Source organism: Condylura cristata, unplaced genomic scaffold (assembly GCF_000260355.1).
Source record: "Condylura cristata isolate star-nosed mole 26May11 unplaced genomic scaffold, ConCri1.0 scaffold00016, whole genome shotgun sequence".
In the NCBI taxonomy this organism is placed as follows: Eukaryota; Metazoa; Chordata; class Mammalia; order Eulipotyphla; family Talpidae; genus Condylura; species Condylura cristata.
In genome coordinates, this window is record NW_004567117.1 from 24396688 (window position 1) to 24415292 (window position 18605).

Here is an 18605-nt window from a genome sequence, read left to right on the forward strand (position 1 = left end):
TTCATTGCTCCCTTGCTACTTAATTTTCCTGAGTCTCATTTTAGGAGAAATTTGCTCCTTTAGCCTTGCACACTTCATCTCAATCAATACGCTATTCTCCCTAGAGGTCCCAAATTATTCTTTTCAAATGTCTTTTTTATCTACCCTTGGAAACAACACAAGCAAATGGAGTTTGACTTCCAGCTGTCAAATCAAGTGTTGAGGCAAACCCTGTGAGTGTGAATCACTCGATCTTGCCTTGTTCAATCTGGGTAACGTGGCACACTCCCAAGAACCCTCCCTTACCACCGAGAGAAAGCAGTACAAGACAAATTTCAAAAAAGTCAGAACACTTATTCTTTTCTTTTAATTATATCTTGTTCACTCATTCATAAGCTAGTAAGTAAATAGTGATTCCTCATTTATGTTTCTTCTTGGTATGGCTTCTTTGGTATGTCAGGGTTAAGATTTGGAACAGCATATTTTAAGTGGGTCACTTTATTAGTGTAGTTAAGAACTGAACTCAGATATCCCCATAACTCTATCCCTGGGAATCCAGGATGGAAAATGTGTTAACAAGATGTCTCTGTTTCTTTTAGTGACCATAACTCCTCGGTTGAGACAGGTTAAGAGTCAAAAGTGTAAACTAGTGATCACAGTGCTGAGTAGGATGTAATAGTCCATTTTTAAGGCAGTATTATTTGAAAATCTTGGGGACAATTATAAATGTGTTAGGTGTTGGTTTGTATATTGCTTCTACTCAAAACAAAATTGCATTTCCTTTTGGGCCTGATTTCCAGACAGTTTAATGAATTTTTTACACACAGACACACATGCGCACACACACACAAACTCACACACTAGTGTTAATGTTTATAACTGAAACTCATAGATCTTACATCCTACCTTTTTCAGGATCCAACTCCTGTAATTATTATATAGCTTCCAGAGGATTCTATGCAATCTCAGGGGAGAGAACAAACAAGAAGGGATTCCTTGCATTCTGGTCTGCTCATAGTGGTAAAGCAGCAGTGAAGATGCTGAAAGTTACTAAAGCTTAAAAGCCTGACCAGCATCAGAGACAATATTCAGATATTTCTTGTGTTCTTTGCATGGTACATTCATTTTTCTTCAAACAAGATGGCAAAATATGGACAACTCTTTATTTCCCACCCTTCACTGTCCTAACTCTTCAGACTCCATCAAAGCACACCTTGAGCTCCACCTCCCACGCTGTGTTCTCCAGTGGTGCCAATCTCCCAGCTAACTCCATTTCCCCTTTGTAAACGCTCCATGTGCTGACCTATTTAAAAATATAACTCAGGTGCCTGGCGAACCATGATGCCTGCCAGCTCTTCAGATAAAGAGGATCCACTTATTAATCTGCTCTGTCTCCATCTGCCTGCTCAATTGGGATTGACTGCTTGCTGTCCAGACTGATACCAGGGAAATCTGATTGAGGACAAGAATCTCTTTGTACATTTCCCCCACTGATACGGCACAACAGGTCTGTTGCAGCCAGGGAGTTAAGCTGATGTGACATGATGTCAGATGGCCTGCCATTGTACGTCAGAAATTAAAAAGAAAATATTCTTTCAAACTGGAATTCCTTATGTGATTTTTATTTCCTTGGGCTTTGAGCAGATTGAGTATTGAATTGCTTGACTGGAGCCCATGGATAATTTAATACCTGCAACATTCGTCCCTGGGTGAATTTCAGCCACATTTGACTTGTTCAGCATGGCGTCTCAGTTCTAACCATTTCATGGAAATCTTGTAAATATTGATTGATGAAATCCCAAAGAAATAGTTTTTCTAACTCCGATTCTAAAATGCTTTGGAAGAAAAGTCTGTGTCTCTGTTTTCATCCTCCTTGCTTCATATCTAATGTGAGAAGGAAATAAAAATCGGGGTCCTCCATTTATTCCATCCGCAATAGTCAGTGTTTATAATCTTTAAAAATAAGTATCATGTGATTTAAGGCATTAACCTAAGCCTGTATAACTATAACAAATAGTAACCAAGAATAGAAACTATGCAAATGAATAAATAACAAGTATATGTTTAATCAAATCAGTGGAATACAATTATTATTATTTCTTGAGGATTTTTTTTTCTTGACTACATAATGCCAACTATCCAGAAAAAAAATGTAAAAACAATGTATGGTATATGGTTTTCACACATTAAAAGATCGATATCCAATGAGCAAAGTAGTCAAACTTTAGTCCGTTTTATTTATGACAGGCAGAATGAGCATTAAGCGGTATCTAAAATAAAAACTAAATGTCTCAAAATTTTCATGAAAGCATTTATTAACAAAAAAAAATATCTGGAGAAAAGGGAGAAGTTAGTTAAAGGCCTTACAATAATTCATGTAAGCAACAGGAAAAAAATTCTTAATACTCAGCTTTTATTCTTTAGTCAAGAATAATTATTTGTTAATTTGAATAAGCTCACTTGCTTAAAAATGCACATAAAAATGAAATGTGTGGCTGACCTTCACTTTTTACTATATGTTAAACAGTATGAAATATAAATATTATTGTAGAAAATAAAATCTCATTTATTCAACATAAATGATGTTGAATAAATAAGTGGACTGGTCTGTCTTTGGTAGTAACTTTTGATAAAAATCTATGTGTGCACCTGTGTGTGTGTGTGTATGTGTGTGTGTTTGTATGTGAACATAAATGATTTTAAGCACTGGAGAAAAACATATTTTTATTGACATATGAAAGTTGTAGCACTATTTGCAAAAGCTAAGATATGTAAACAACCTAAATTCCAAAAAAAGATAAATGGATCAAGAAGATGTGATATATTTCACAAAGAAATACTACTTAGCAATCAAACAAGATAAACTGCCACTTACAGCAACATGGGTGGAGATGGAAGGGATTATACTCAGTAAGTAAACCAGAAACAAACAAAAAAAATTATTGAATGGTATCACCAAAAGACTATAAGGAATCCAACAACAACAAAATACTTTTGTAAAGGCAAAGCTAGTAGGCAAACCATAGATCTGAGGCATATGTCAGGGGAAGCAGGGGAGAGGTATCAAAACAGGGAGGGAAGAACACAAGGAACTAGGTGACAGTCCACAGGTGATGCGGTGGTGGGAGATTTACGGGGATTACACCCGAGGGGAGAAATCAAATACTGTACAAAAACAAAGAAAAAATAAGAAAGTCCACAGCAAGCAAGCAGTTCCTAATTTATTGTTATTTGGGACCTGAGTCAAAGGAGAATCCCAAGTGAAAGCAATCTTAGTTCCCAAAGGAGAAACAAACGAACAAACAAAAAGACAGATTGCCGATCAAAGAGATGACTCCACTGGAATCAAGAAATGCTACGCATTCCTTAGAGGGAAAAAAAATATAATGCCCACAATCAAGAATGACCTAGAACAAAAGTGTTCATACTGCAAAATCAAAAATGTGCAAAACACAAACCAAAACAGCTTGCTTTATTTATTTATTTATTTATTTATTTATTTATTTATTTATTTATTTTTGAGAAAGCAACATTGGCTTTCAACATTGCATATGAATCAGAAATATAGGATAACTTTCTTTAGGTCTATAATACCATACCACACCCACCACCAAAGCACCCATAATTCTCCACCATAGCTTGCATTTTGTAGGATGAATTTAATGTGATTTTATCAACTATAGCATCCAACATTAAAAAGTCTTGTCTTTTAAGATATATGTCTAAAGTGTTTAGCTTACGTATCTAAAGTATATATCTTATATATCACACAGAATTATGTACATTGATAATCAATTAGCACCAATCAAAGCCTGTCATGAAAGACCAAAGTAGCAAATTTATTTTTTAAAGAAGGGGCATTCTTTTCTAAGCCAGGTAAATCCCAAGTATAATTTTAAAAATAGATCTAGAGAGAAAATTATTTTGCATACTTCTATGAAATGAAATCACTGAAACAAGCAAATGTTATTTCCTGGAGAGGGACTGTAAGACAGAGAAATGAGAAAATAAAGGTTGTTCATTATTAATTTGCCATTTGGTTCAAGGAAAGTGTTTGCAGGCAAAGTTGCTTGTCTCTTAAACTGAATGATTTTATCATTCACATGATATCATTCTAATAGTCTTCTTTTTTCTTGAAATTGTTTCCTTCTTATCAAAAAGCTCCTTTTAAGCCAATCAAGGTGGGGGAGCAGAAAATTGATAAGGAGGTCATTATAACAACTAAAATGGAAGATGCAAAACAATCCATTTCAAAGAGTAGGAATGATTTCCTACCAACATTTGCAATAAGATTGATTTTTTTAGCAATTCCTCTTCCCTCTTCCTCTATCCCTGTTCCCCAAATGCTCTGTAGCAGAAAACTTTGACCTTGCTGAAAGAAATAATAACACAACATATCTGCACCATCCGTGTGATTAATACCGCCCTCTGAAAGGAGCGCCTCGACTGGCAAAATACAACTAAAATGCATGAACACACTGAGGAACTCTTTGCCTTGTTCACCTTCTTCCTAAATAATTTATCAGTTTAATGATAATGACATTCAAATATCATAATTAGAGCCGACTCTTTAAAAAACATCAATTCCAGGGCCCAAAATGAAGCAACCAGCCCCCACTTCTTTTCTCACCATTAGCTGTTAATGCCAAAATATGATCTTTATTCATTTCAGTGACATAATATAAAACCAATGTAGATTTCCCATTTTTCATAAAATTTTCATCTGCACTATTAGTTTCACTGATAGCAGACTGCAAAATGTTAAGCTACAAGATGGAAGACACTGCAAAAACCTCAGCATGTTAAGAAGCCATAAAATTGTATTCAGTTCATTTACTGCTACAGTCCAGTAACCCTATAGTAAGAGTGTGCTATTTTTATTGTGTATTTATTTAAAGGTTGCATATTTTGTTCCCTGGACTAGACATCTTACTGAGTTAATCTGGACACTTAATACACTAAGTTGTATTCTACCTGGGGGCTAATCATTTCCTTAGGAGTGTTTTGTGTGTGTGTGTGTTGGTGTGTTGATCATGCAAGAGATGATAATAGAATATTGCAAACAAAAGATTGGCCATGGATAGGTGGTTCATTGTGCTCAAAATTAAGCCACCCATGTGTGGGTCTCACATGATGCTGGGAAATGACACCCTTTTCCTTTTCCTAACTCATGCATGTCTTTCCCAGAGCAAATCTCTGACCCAGGGCAAAGCAACACAAAGTAACAGAAATTGTTTTGGGTGGCCTGGCACTTGCCCAGGGACGCATGACTGGCCACATGATTCTGCAGAAGTCAGCTACATTTTGCATTTACTGCTTTGTCAGTATGTCTTTGCAGTTCCACATAAATAGGTATGGTCATTTTAGAATAACCCAAAGCAGAACTTGTTTCAGGTCTACTAATGAAACCATGGCTATCTAAAGCAGGCTTGTCTTATTTTCATAAAGCTTTATATTCTATTCCTTTGTTATGCTATATTATGTTATTATATGAAAGTTGCAGCATGAAGTCACAGGTCGAGAAGGGGTGCTGTATACATAAATTTTACCAATATAGAGAATGCATCTAAATATCCCAAGATGTTTGTTTCCATATGCTTCCCATAACCATGGAGTAATGACAATTACAATAATAACTCCACTTTGAACATACAAGTTGCCTAGTGAAATCAGAGAAACGCAGAAAAAGTGTTGAAGGGACAGTTGTTTTGATATCTGACTTTTGCCCTTAAAATCAGGATGTTTTAACAAACTCTCAGGAAATCCATGTCTGTGTATATTTACTTAGGCCCCAGGAGTAAGTGTCCTCCGGCTCAGTCCCAATTAAAGGCCACATGGAAACTCCAGGTGCAGTAAATAGATAAACTAGAACAAAAACTACAACAGGAAGCAGGCCAGACAAATGATCTACAACATCCATAATACATTCCTTCTGTGTCTGTGCCTTGTTACAAACCTAGAAGACAACGCTGTCCCTTTTTGGTCCCCTCATCTATAATATGGTCTGATAAGAAACCTATGCCAGTTACAGTGTTTTCTCTTGAAAGTGCAAAATATGGGGTTGATAAAAGCAAAGTGTGCATTTTTAAAGGCACATGAGAGAGAGATTTAAATCACTAGAGATAGCCTGTATTTATTCATTCCAAAGAGGTACAAAGGCTCTGGCTGGGTAGCATTAAAGAGTAAAGGTTCAAAAGGAATATGTGAGCATCCCCAGGGGACTGGAGACATAAGAATGCATTAAAATGAGATGGAGGATGTGTCCCAAAATAGCCAAATAATGACTATTCGTAGTAACTATCTTGTTAGCATCGATTGTGGAATATTTGAGGACCTAGGAGAATCAATGTATATGGTAAACAATCACCTCGGAAACTGAAATGTCAGAGATACAATACAGAATAATGAATATAAAATCTAAACAAAACTAATGACCAAACAAGATAAACAAATTAAAGCAGATAAGCCATGAAGGGTGAATGACTAACGATTGAGTTAGGCATAATCCCAGTGAAAATCTGTCCATTGACCGGTCTTTGCTGTGTAATGTCAACACGCGCTGACAGCTGAGCTATGCATGCCTCCCTGTAACATCTGTGATCTGTCCGGGCTGTGGGAGTGAGATGCAAGATGCAGGAGGCAGGTATGCAGGCCAGGTGGGGAAGCCCATTTTCAGATTTTACAATTTTGCCGTTATCTATCATTTCCAGAGAGGAAAAGTGCTATCATTTGAACATTGTACATCTTGGCTTAGAGATGCAACCTAAAAGGGTTTGTAAATATTTTTACTTTGTTTGCTTTTCTTTCTCTTCCTTCTCTTCTCCTCCCACCTCCCTCCCCCTTTTTCTAAGGGCTCCACGGTCTTATGTGATCTCTATTTCAATTATGCTTTAGTTTATGTACCTTCCCCATATTTTTATTTTGGAATGATTTTTGTGATTCTTTTTATGGCTAAATGAGTCAGCAGAGATAGGCTGCTGACGGATCTTATTGGACTTGGGTCAACCTTGTTCTGAAATACCAACCTTGTTCTGAAATACCAGAAGCCAGTATTCTTTAATGACATTCTCCATCATAGAGCTTCGAGGCCCCAATCATTAGTAAGTTCTTATATCCTAAAAGAGCACTATCAGACAAAACAGAATTTTGACATTCTGATCTCTACAATGTCTTTTTTACAATGTCCCTATTTTATTTTGGGTGAAGGAGGGAGGAAGAGTTGCTTGATGCTCATTGTCTTTGAACTGCAGCTTCCACTGTCTTCCTCCCATCCTATTCCATCCTCCATTTTAACTTCTGTCTGTGATGCTTTCTCTTTCTATTCTTTTCTTTTCAAAATTGATATGTTGTGGGCCTCATTTCCTAAGGGGTTCTTGCACACTGAAAAAGATCAGTTTTTAATTAAGTGTGTGGATAATAAACAGTTTCTCTTCTTAAGGATATTTGCATTGAGTAGGAATTTCTCTCTTCCCTCTATATAAATATAGCCAAGCAAACATATGTACACATGTATATTTCTATATATGTTCATTTGTGTATACACATATGCATATGCATATAGGTGTGGATAGATTGACACACTAATAGATGTAAACAAATTTCTATCTGATGGAGAGAATTTCAGATACAATGGAAAACATATGGTAGCAATTTACTTAGATCAGAGATGCTTATATGCACACCAGATAAGGGAATATTTCTTTTACCTACAAATAGTGATTGTCCAACATGGTATCTCCATTTTTTTTTTTTAATTATGAAGCAACTTTGGAACTAAAAAGGAATAGGACATTTACTTAGTAGCCTTTGCAAAAAGGAAAGGGAAATCTTTATAGGATTTAGGAAGCAAATAGAATATATCATTTAAAATGTTTTATTTTGGCATTGCTCTAGAAACTTAGTAATTAGATATAGATTTGAAATATCTCATATCTAGATATCTATACTTTATCTTGTTATGCATAAATGTTATGCATATCTTGTTATACGTAAATGAGGATCATCTCATTAAAAAAGGTGGTCAAAATCAGTCATTCCCTTTGCTGGAAGTGATCACTTGTGACAGCACGTAGGCACAATGAGGGATTCATTTCAGTATTAACTCCTGAGACATGATTGTAAATGGCAGAATTGCCACCCCAGTCCTCCTTTTAGGCCAAGGACCTGTGTGAGTACTTATCACCTGTACTTGCATTAACACCTTAGGGCAGGTGGGCAAGCCAATAGAGATGCTAAAAAAGAAAGTTCCCTGACTTTTTAATGGTTCATGGTCTTCCTTCAGGTTGTTGGGAAAAGAACTAGGAAATATGGTTGAGGCAAAATATTGTAAGTTGACACCATCTAGCTACTTGGAATTCTGGATTAAGTTGTACTCCTGCATTAAATGCTATATGAAATAAATTGAACAGATTTGGTCCAAGCATCTATCTGCTGATTAACCAAAGTGGTTGTTGGAGTGACTTACTCATGTAAAAGTTTTCCAGAAGCCATCATGTTATAAAAGCAATGGGTTATTTGGGGGGTTTAATTTTTCCTGGGTTTCAAATATTCCTGCATGTGCCATGAGCTAATGCATAGGTTGCCTTTGTTCTCGATTGTCTTTTCAAGTTGTTTATATTGAGGGCTAATTTGGAAAAGAGAACTGATTTGTTCTTCCTTCAGAACAAAAAGAAAAAAAAAAAAAAACAGGTTTGCTTACTACCTTTTCCTACCCAGTGAAATAAAGATAATGTCTTCCTGTGGGGCTAAGGGGAGACTTGCTTACTGTCTATTCTAAAAGACTTGGCTTCCTTAATCTAAGGGATTTTTCTTCCTAAAATGTAGTCTGTTGCATGTGTGAGAGTCATTTGACCCTCTTTACATCACCCTACTGGAACTGGAACTTAAGGAATCAGTACAAGAGATGCTGATATTCTCACTACTGCCATTGATATAAGTAATAGTCTCTAGTCTCTCACTCAGGAACATCACTTCTTCATGGAGTTGAGTGTGGCAAGATCATTTGTGAGCTGGAAAATGGGCTGAAAGCACATTCCCTTCAGAGTTCTTCACAGCCCCTGATGGGACACTAACAGGACTGCCTTTCTTCCAGCAAATCACAAATATTTTGATGAGCAATTATTAGCACTCTTTATAAGTTAGTACTTATATACATGTTATCAAGAGGTGTTCAATCTGAATGTGGTTTGAAAGACTAATCCTCATTCTACAGATGAGAAAAAAATGAGGCTCAAATTTGTTTACCTAAAATAATGCAATTATTGAGTGATAGAATTTGAGTAAGTGCTCATTTTGTCTTATTTTATGTTTGACACTCTTCCTAGGATCTCTTATAATAAAATAAAACTCTGAAGTTGACTTCAGTCTCAAATAGATAAGGTTTTAATCAATAAATTAGGACAATGGGGAAAAAAGAATATTGCTTATCCCACATCATAAGAAAGTGATAAATTCACTAACTTCTTAGATTGGCACAGGCTTTGGGTTGGCTCTAGCAATGATTTTCAAATTGTGGTTGGGAACACTTTTGACAAGGCGCATTTTCCTCTTGGCTAGCTTCAGCAACATTTTCAAATGTTCTGAAGTATTTGCTGGACTTTAAATATGTCATATGTATGGACCACAGGAATTAGCACTTTCTGTATTCATCCAAAATACAGGATTAGTTTCAGTCATCTTTTATACTCTTAGGGAAATCTTCCTTGAAGAACCAATAATTTAACCTCATTTTTCATTTTCTCTTGAGCCTTTATACTCTTATCTCTAGAAGTCAATAGCTTATTTTGTTTTCTCCTCTTGGCTACTGTACTCTTAAGAATTGGATATCCAGTTCTCCCTGGTGGCTCACCGGGTTAAAGCATCACCTCATGAAGATCTCTGAAGCCACTGCAGCTTCGATACCCGGCCAGGGAGCTGACCCACATGGCACGGCAGACCTCTTCTGACCAGCCTGCTGCTACCGTCAGCAGGGTACTTTGTCAATCTGACTGTTCTACTCCCCACTCTGTCTCTTGTGAATCCTCTCACCCACCACACCTCTGGCCTGTACCCCAGTTCTGTATGCATAATTATATATACCAACATTATGTTACCAACATTATTGAATACCAGAATATTTCATCTACCAAAATGTGTACCATGGTGACATATAGCTGAAGAGAGGGAAACATATTATCCTCTGGGGCTAGGAAGAAGGCACAGAACTGTATAGTAACCAGGCTTAACAACCATCCTTAAATGGGCTCTGACTGAAGATTTGCTTAAGGTTTTGGCGATGGCTCCATTTCTTCCAAGCTTTCAAGTCCCATTTGGATTATTCTCATTATGTATGTTGATGAATGATTCCCTCACACTAAAATATTTTAATGTTTTGTTATGATTAAATGTTTCCTTCTGCTATTGTATGAGATGTCTGGGCTAGCATTTTTTAAAAGTGAAATCAGATATTGAAAGAGAGTTAGAATCAGAACTGAAGAAAAGGAATAGGGTGATTGTAAAGAAGACTTGGTCAAGAGAGGGAATGAAAAGAAGAAATGGAAAGAAAACAAGGAAAAGGAATGGAAGAGAAAAGGCTTTGAGAGGAGAAAATGTTGAAAGGAAAGAAAACCAGTGGGAACTGAATACTAAAAGAAAAACTTGCACATTTCAACATGCTTAGAACTCTCTGGGAAAAAAAAAAAAAAGGTATGAAAACCTATAAGACATTATTTAAATCTTATGATGTTGTGCCCCAGGGCTGAAACCAAGTCCTGGGCTCATCATCTCAAGTTCCCTGCCGACTTAAAGAGAAAAAAATATATTTTTTAAAGTGGCAATAGAACAAAAGTTCTGAATCTCAAAGCAACTAATGAAAACATACACATAAACTCCTCAGATTTCTCCTCTTCCCTAGGGCTCATATTTTCTTAGAAGGAAAAAATGTGAGAATCCAGCTGAGATCTGATTTTTTCCCCCAAGAATATTGCAAAAATGGTAGAACAAGACTGGCCCCAAACTTCAAATACCAGGAGACCAAAATGACACTTCAATAAGTGGAGGAATTCTTGAGTCTATTCTTCAGTTGTAGATTTTTTTTCTCTATTCATCATTTTATCTTGTGGATGTGTGGTTTCTAGGTTATGTATGTTTGTATGTTGTATGTAAGTGGTGAGGGGAATTAATCAGGGGTTTCCTGAAGCCTGCTCACAAACTTGCAAGTGTCAGATTAGCCATGATGGAGATATTTACACCATGGAAATCAACAATGTGGCAACACAAATCAGGCTTTTTGGTTTATTTCCCAATTTGATGCTCTATTACCATTTCACCCTGAAAGTACTAGCTTGCAAGACAAAAATGGAAGATTTTTTTTTTAAATAAACATATGTAAAGATAAAGAAAAAAGGGGGTGGGAGGACTCCAAGGAGGAAGGAGAAGGAATGGTTTTGGATTTGAAAGGAAAATTTTAAAAAGTCATATTGTCCTAAAACCCAGCCCCTAAAAGTTTTTGCTTTTATAGACAAAGGATTCTTACTTACTTATTTGGTCTACAGTTTGGGGAGTCTTTGTCTTTTGACCAGTTAATTGACAAATGACATCAAATAACTAGACAACCATCTTAAACTACCAGCCTTCCGTGGGGTCAGAAGGAACCTGTAGGGGTGAAAGCCAGACAGGCAAATACCCTGCTTAGATACATATTCCAGGGATGATAGAGCTTCAAAAGCATTAATCCTTTCACTGAAATCTAAGCAAGATCATTTGGTTGTAAAAACAGTGGAGCATAATTTCAGTGGTGTTTATGATGCACTGTGGAAGGTTCCATTCTTTAAGGATTTGATCTATGTATTCAAAATGCAAAATATCTGACTCATGAACATTTTAAACATTTACCTCTGAGTTTGAATTAGCAACTGATGTTTATTAGATGCAGGGGACAAAAGATAACTAAAACCTCCAAATGTCAAATTTGCTCATTTGATCCACCCCCCCAGGTCATTCAGATGTCCCCACTTGTAAATATCAAACATAACAAAAGGAGAGAATATACAAATAAACACACAGGAAGGTGTTGATTTTAGTATTAAAATTAAATGAATAAAAAAGAAAGAACAAATTGTAGGTTATTGCTTTGTTTTGTTCTGTGTTGTCTCTTCAGAGCCATTAAGGACATTTGTTATAGGAATTAAGGGTGGAGAATAGCACAGACCCCTCAAGGATATGAATGTTTCCCCAAATCGTTCCTGATTTGGGCTCATTGCTACTTCAGTCTGCAGGTGGAGACTTCTAGAAATAACCATTCAAGAGAAGCGGTAATCACCATGATATTTCCTATGGGCCAGCCTCAGTCTCCAAGGAAGTCAGTCATTTCTCAAATGCTCAGTTGAGGATCACTCCCCACTTAGGAGAGCAAAGAAACAGATGCTCCAGTACCTGGTTTCCAATTTGGGCTGTGGTTCCAGTCAGACAGGGAGCACAAAAGATGCCCAGGCCAATGTAGCTGGCCACTTGGATTAGAACAAAAGGATCAACACTCATTGCCTTGGATTCAGATGGGATAGAAACTAGCAAAACCAAAGAGAAGCTCACTCTGATTCTAAGGTTTCTGAGAATCTTGCAACATGAATCTACCCTAAATCTCATTTTTAGCCCTAGTATTTGGGCCTCTTAGACGATGAGAAGTCAGAAGAATTGGTGCGTGACTACAGAAAGCCTGGGGTAGGAGTCACAACTTTTCAGTGCAATGCTTTGGAATTATACGAAAGGACCTTTGAAGTTCCATTTTCTTGCCTCCAGGCTAGGAAGGAAGGTGAGCATTCAACCAAAAAAAAAAAAAAAAAATCTTTCTCTGCTAACCCACATCAATGTTTAATGACTTCCGTGTGTGTGTGTGTGTGTGTGTGTGTTTCCTGTCTTCTTATTGCAAAAGCAAAATGCTCATTTATTTTGTTGTTTTTTGGGGAAGTACAAAGTCCTGGAAATTTTTTATGTGCATTTATTTTTCTCTTATTTTTCTGTAAGTGATATTTGCAATGGTAATAATGCAAAGTATAGTACAGGTCTAAGTCTTAACTTTGGGGATACAGTCTGAGATATGTGTCATTTGGCGATTTTCTCCTTATGTGAATGCCAGCATTAGCAGTGGTTTGTGTATACTTAGAGGGCATGATGAACAACTATGAAATTAAATCAAACACAGGGGGAAGTGATAGAAGAACCAGAGGTTTGAAGCCCCTGCTGTCTCAATTGTCTCTTGCTTATTCTAAGCTTGGCTGTGTCCACTGCATCTTCCATTCAGTCCAGGCTCCCCCATGTCACCTCACACTGTGTGTCTTCATGCACACACAAAAGTCTGCCTCTCCAAATCTTAACTATTGCTAAAGGACTCCCTCAGACATCATTTTATGATCAAAGCCTCTATTCTCTGTTCTTAGGTAGTCTGTCTTCTCAACTAGCCTGCAGAACATTCTTTCCTTAGAATGAGTTGGCCAGTTATGTTGTGCCTTGACCTGCATTTGACTGTCTTCCATGTAGTTTTTTTTTTTTTTTATATGTGAGAACCTCAAGAAGATACACCAACATTTGTTCATCTTTGTAACCCCACACTGACTAGCACAGCCCTGTGGATATAGTGGATTTGTAATGAATATTTGATTAAAGAATGAAGGGAAGAATCAATCCATCACTGGATAGTTAATCGGATGTTTAACTAAGTGGCGGCAGGTTACTATTTCAAAGATATAATAATTGTCTTTCACACAGTCTTTTGTGGAGAGAATATACAATCTCCATGTGATTAGGGATGTATTTTTCCTACTTGATTACCTATTTTGAGTGAAATTTACATCATCTTTGAGGCCTTCAGCTCAGATTAGATCAAATTCAATTGGCACCTTGATTTACACATCTATTAGACTCTTCCTCAGTGCTGGATATTACAGATACAAAGAAAAATGTCAAAGTCTTTGCCCTCAACAAACTCATATTACAATACGGAGAATACGAAATAAATTATTGCAGTACTGCTAAGATGTTTTTAGGAAAGCAAGTAAAACAAGCTGTTCAGAACAAACCAAGAAGCCCTCTTTTGGAATGAGAAAGAAAAGGACTTAGAGAGAATGGATTAATCATTTATTTTATATCCTTTGCTTGCATATAAATGGTATCTTGGAAGAATAATCAATATTTATCAAATAAATAAATTCATTAATCAATGAAAGATAAAATTCTGTAGTTTTGCAGGTGAATGGTTATCTAAATTTGTAATATAAAGAGCTCATTATGTAAAACACTGCAAATGAGAATATTTTTGTTAGAGTAGGAGGAAGAAATTCTTCATCCTTCACCCCCCATTCCACCATTTTTGGAAAGAAACCTAGAGGAATAATAGATATTTCAAATTTCTATTAAACCATGAAGCTGAACTTGTTTAAATTAGAGCCTAGCCATACTCTAGTGAAATACATAATTTGGGAAATAATCCCACTGAATTACTGTGAGAGTAAAATAAAATTTAAGGATTAACAAAATATATGGAGAAAATCTCTCAGGTCATAGAAAAATAACTGAATGTCACAATCTCTGGTGTTTAAAGTAAATATGTAGTCAACTTAAATAGTTTAAGATATTAGCAGATGATAATGCTAAAATGAATTATCCAGGAACATCATTAAAACACACCTCCAAATGCTGAGTCTGATGCTGAGCACAACAATCATTTCCCAAAGCTAACTGTGGGCACTCAGGAGTGTCAGAGCCTAGAAAGGAGAATGAACTGTGCAGTGTACATGAGCGTACATTCTGTTTCTGATTGTTCCAACACTGAGAAGTTAATGTTAACATAGATAGAAAAATTACCATAGCTTTTTACCCCCAACTGATATTTTCTTTTTCTCTGCATGAGACTAATTTTAAATGAAGTTGCCTTCTCCTGGGCAGGCATGTTAACAATAAGTCACATGGTCCTTTCAGTTATTGTCCTTGCATATCCTCCTTGGGTCACATTTTTGAAGTTTTAGAAGAAGAGAGTTAAGTTGGAGTGAATGTGCACATAATTCATCATTTTCTACAGAAATGAGAGTTGACTATGTTCTTCCATCATCCTAGAAAACTACTCATATTCAAATGAAGGAGTGTGTGAGACTTTCTCCTTTGTGCTATAATTAATGACTCAGGGAAAAAGGCATCAAGATGTCAGTCTGAAGCTGCCAATTACTAGGAACAACCAACTGCTTTATATTCTGCTGATTACCAATTGTGTATTGGGGCAGAAACAATAGCAACTTATATGGAATCTTGAATTAAGAAATGGACTGACTGAAGGTAGTGTTGATCTCTGTGTTACAAAGCATCCAAGGACTCTGAAGATAAAATAATCAATTTTTTTTTTCTGTTCTGTTGGTTTTGTCTTTTCCCTTTGGGTCATCTGCAAGTGAACCAATCAAAATTGGTTTAATCAATCAATAGGAATTTGCAATTCTTTGCTAAGGCAGCTGAGAGACAGTAAAAGACAATAAGGTACACAAGGTTTCTTTGAAATTGGGGCACATAAGAGGTAAGTTTTGCCTGACCCTTTGACCAATCTCTGAAACACCACCCAAGGGTCTGAAAACCAAACGTTCACCACTTTCAAGCAGTCTTCCAGCTTTATCTACCAGAGAGGAAAGTTTCACTTTGGGTCAGTAATTATTGTCTAGGTATTTAGATTTATTGTGCCCACAGTTCTCTATCTTATCAAAACAGCAATCACTTTTTCAGGTAAATAAATAGCTGTTCATATTTACATTATGTCAGGTTTCTGTGCCCAGTATAAAATGACAAAATGACATCAATGACATCGAATGACTTACTGACATGAGCCTGAATAAAGTGAGAAATGTTGTATTGACCAGACACTGAAGTATTAATATATATATATATATACACAAAAGTTTTAATTAATAAGCTTCTTTATCACTTCAATAATTAAAATAATTTTATTATTAAATTACTTATTCGAAGAATATTTCTTCAAAGCTCTAAATTAAGCAGAGATTTTTATATCAGTCAGTCTAGACTGACACATAATTCTAGAAACACATAATTCTTCATTTTAGAATACTTCCTCTTTAAAAGTTTACACAACTAAAAGAAAAGGTAATTTGAACCTCTTATATACATCTTGCTTTAGCATTATATATATCTTACTTTTATTATCTATAAGAAACACAGATCTACATATAAATGATTTCTTGAAAGCACTTCACAATATAATCCAACATTTAACAAATAATGAGTAAAAATAAAGTCTGCAGATTATTAGGGTGTTATTCTTTGATTAATTCAAATTATTTCATTATTTAAATTCCTGGAGATGTGCAAGACAGGTTGGCCCTTTACATGGTCTGTGAACTGGAACTTCCTATAACTGCAGTGCTATGGATATTACTATAGAACAAACTTCTTTATTTTGATAATGAAAAGCACATGTATGACGAAACATAATTTTTAGAGTTCCAGAAAACTGAAACTGTTATTTTCAGACTATGCATTGACATATTTCTACAAAACACTAGTAGGCATTGTCTCTTCACTGTATAATGACCCATTTTTCAAGCAAGAAAACCAAGAATAGTTAAGCAGTTTCCACCCTTGTGAGAAATAAAATGCATAGGAAGGAGACACTCTTTTGAAAACTTCTGAATTCTATGTATTTTGCATGCAAAAGAAAAAAAAATACGATGATTCCCACCCATCACAGTATCACACTTATTATAATGACATAGAAGACTTATCATAAAAAGGGGGGGAAGGATAGCACTTGCAAAAACATAACAAGAAAACTGCACTTTCCCCATGCATATGTCAGATATTATGGACAGAAATCCTATAAGGCTTATTATAAATGTGCCTAGCAATGATGAAGTAGGAAAAACCATGAGAACCCTGAGAGAACTGATCCAAAAAGCCATTAGAGACAATGCACTTTTGTACTGCTTTATTAGGAATCTCAAGTTACCCCAATCAAGAATAATGCAATGAAAAGAGACTTCACTGTAAAAGCAGAAGATTAAAAGAATTTCGGAATATCTAATCAATCTTCTTTGTCCACTTGATCATAAAAATGTAGACAGCAGAAAGCATGGCTCCAACAAGAAACCAAATTGAACCGACTACACCTCCTGCAACAGAGTTTTCAGACCCTGACAGGTTTGCCAGCGTGACATCACCAATACTCAAAATTATAGTTAAGAGTTTAGAAAGAGTAAATCTATCTCTGTTTCTTGAAAAAACTTCCACAGGATTTAGGTAAAAAGCCCAGAAGCTGAGGACAAAATGTTAATTAGAGCAACTTGGGTGTCAGAAAATGCTTCTTGATATGACACATTAGCTAAAAGATATACAAGGAAAAAAATGCTATTTGATTTTATTTATTAAGTTTTCCCAATTTTGAGTAAGGATTCTTTCTCCTTCACAGTAAAATATGACACAGAGATAACTTAGCTACTGATGCCTGCCATGATGGAAACTTGAATCTCCAAGATATTAGTGTATCTTACATGAGGCATTTTAGATTTCTTCATTTTCATTGTTTGTGCTCTTGGGAAGTTTTTTTACATGGATGATTGTGAAATTTCATGGGAACATATATAGAGGTTCACTCAAAGAATTTCTGTATTTTTTCTTCCTGTTGTGCAAGGAGCAAAGGTAACTTCAGCATCTGCAAAAACAGCAGCATGTTTTTTTTGGAAATCCTGATGTACACTGTTGTCTCCATGGCTCCCAAATAATAAAGCCCAAAAGGTAAAGAACAAACATGGATGTTTTTCCTAAGGTGCTGAAGGATGGCTTGTTGTATTGTGTAAAAATATACGAAGTGCTGAGGCTGCCACCCATACCTCATCAACATGTAGGAGAATATCAGGAACAAGAGCCATTCCCCTGCTGAGTGAAACCACCACTCTGGGAATTCCTTCCATTCATGATAAAGGCACACACCAACAGCAATCTTTAGTTAAAGCCTTCCTGAGACTTTCAATAGTCAAACTGGAAAACACAGCTGAAATGAGTCTGAAAAAAGGCCAACAGCTCAGTGTCCCTGGACGTCTAGTCCTATGTTGAGTCTTCTGGAGCCCTGGACTGAACAGCAGCTCTATGGTGCCGTGTGGTTGGGCTTCCTTCCCGCCATGCCCCGGGACAGTCAGGCAGCCAGCCCTCCTCTGGGGGCCCCACACAAACATTCCTCATCAGCAGTGGTCACGCATTTTGTATCTTTGCATCCCCTCATTTAACTTTCATCATAGAAAACAACTATCTGAATTTTAAAACTTATTTCCTCATTGATTCACATGCTAGACCCTCGTCCCCCCATGGAATACATGTTGCAAGACAGTACAGCATTTTTCCCCAAGAACAGTGCCTATAATAGAATTTATTTTAAATAAATATTTGTTGAAAAATGATGAATTACTCAGTGAATACTCATTGACTATCATGTGATTTATCTTAGCTAATGAATTTCCAATCCTAATTTCATCATATAATACATTTTAAGTTTGAGTATAAATTCTATTTATCATTTCATTCTCTCACCGTCCATGCTTTCCTCAATGTCCCTGCAATGTTAGAGAGACATCCAGTCCCTGCTGCCTTGTTCAAACAGTCTACCT

The 18605-nt window shown here is 36.2% G+C and overlaps 1 pseudogene; it reads right to left on the reverse strand.

The window, feature by feature from the left end:
• Positions 1-17025: 17025 nt before the first annotated feature.
• On the reverse strand, positions 17026-18176 carry LOC105853707 (annotated as a pseudogene).
• Positions 18177-18605: the final 429 nt, after the last annotated feature.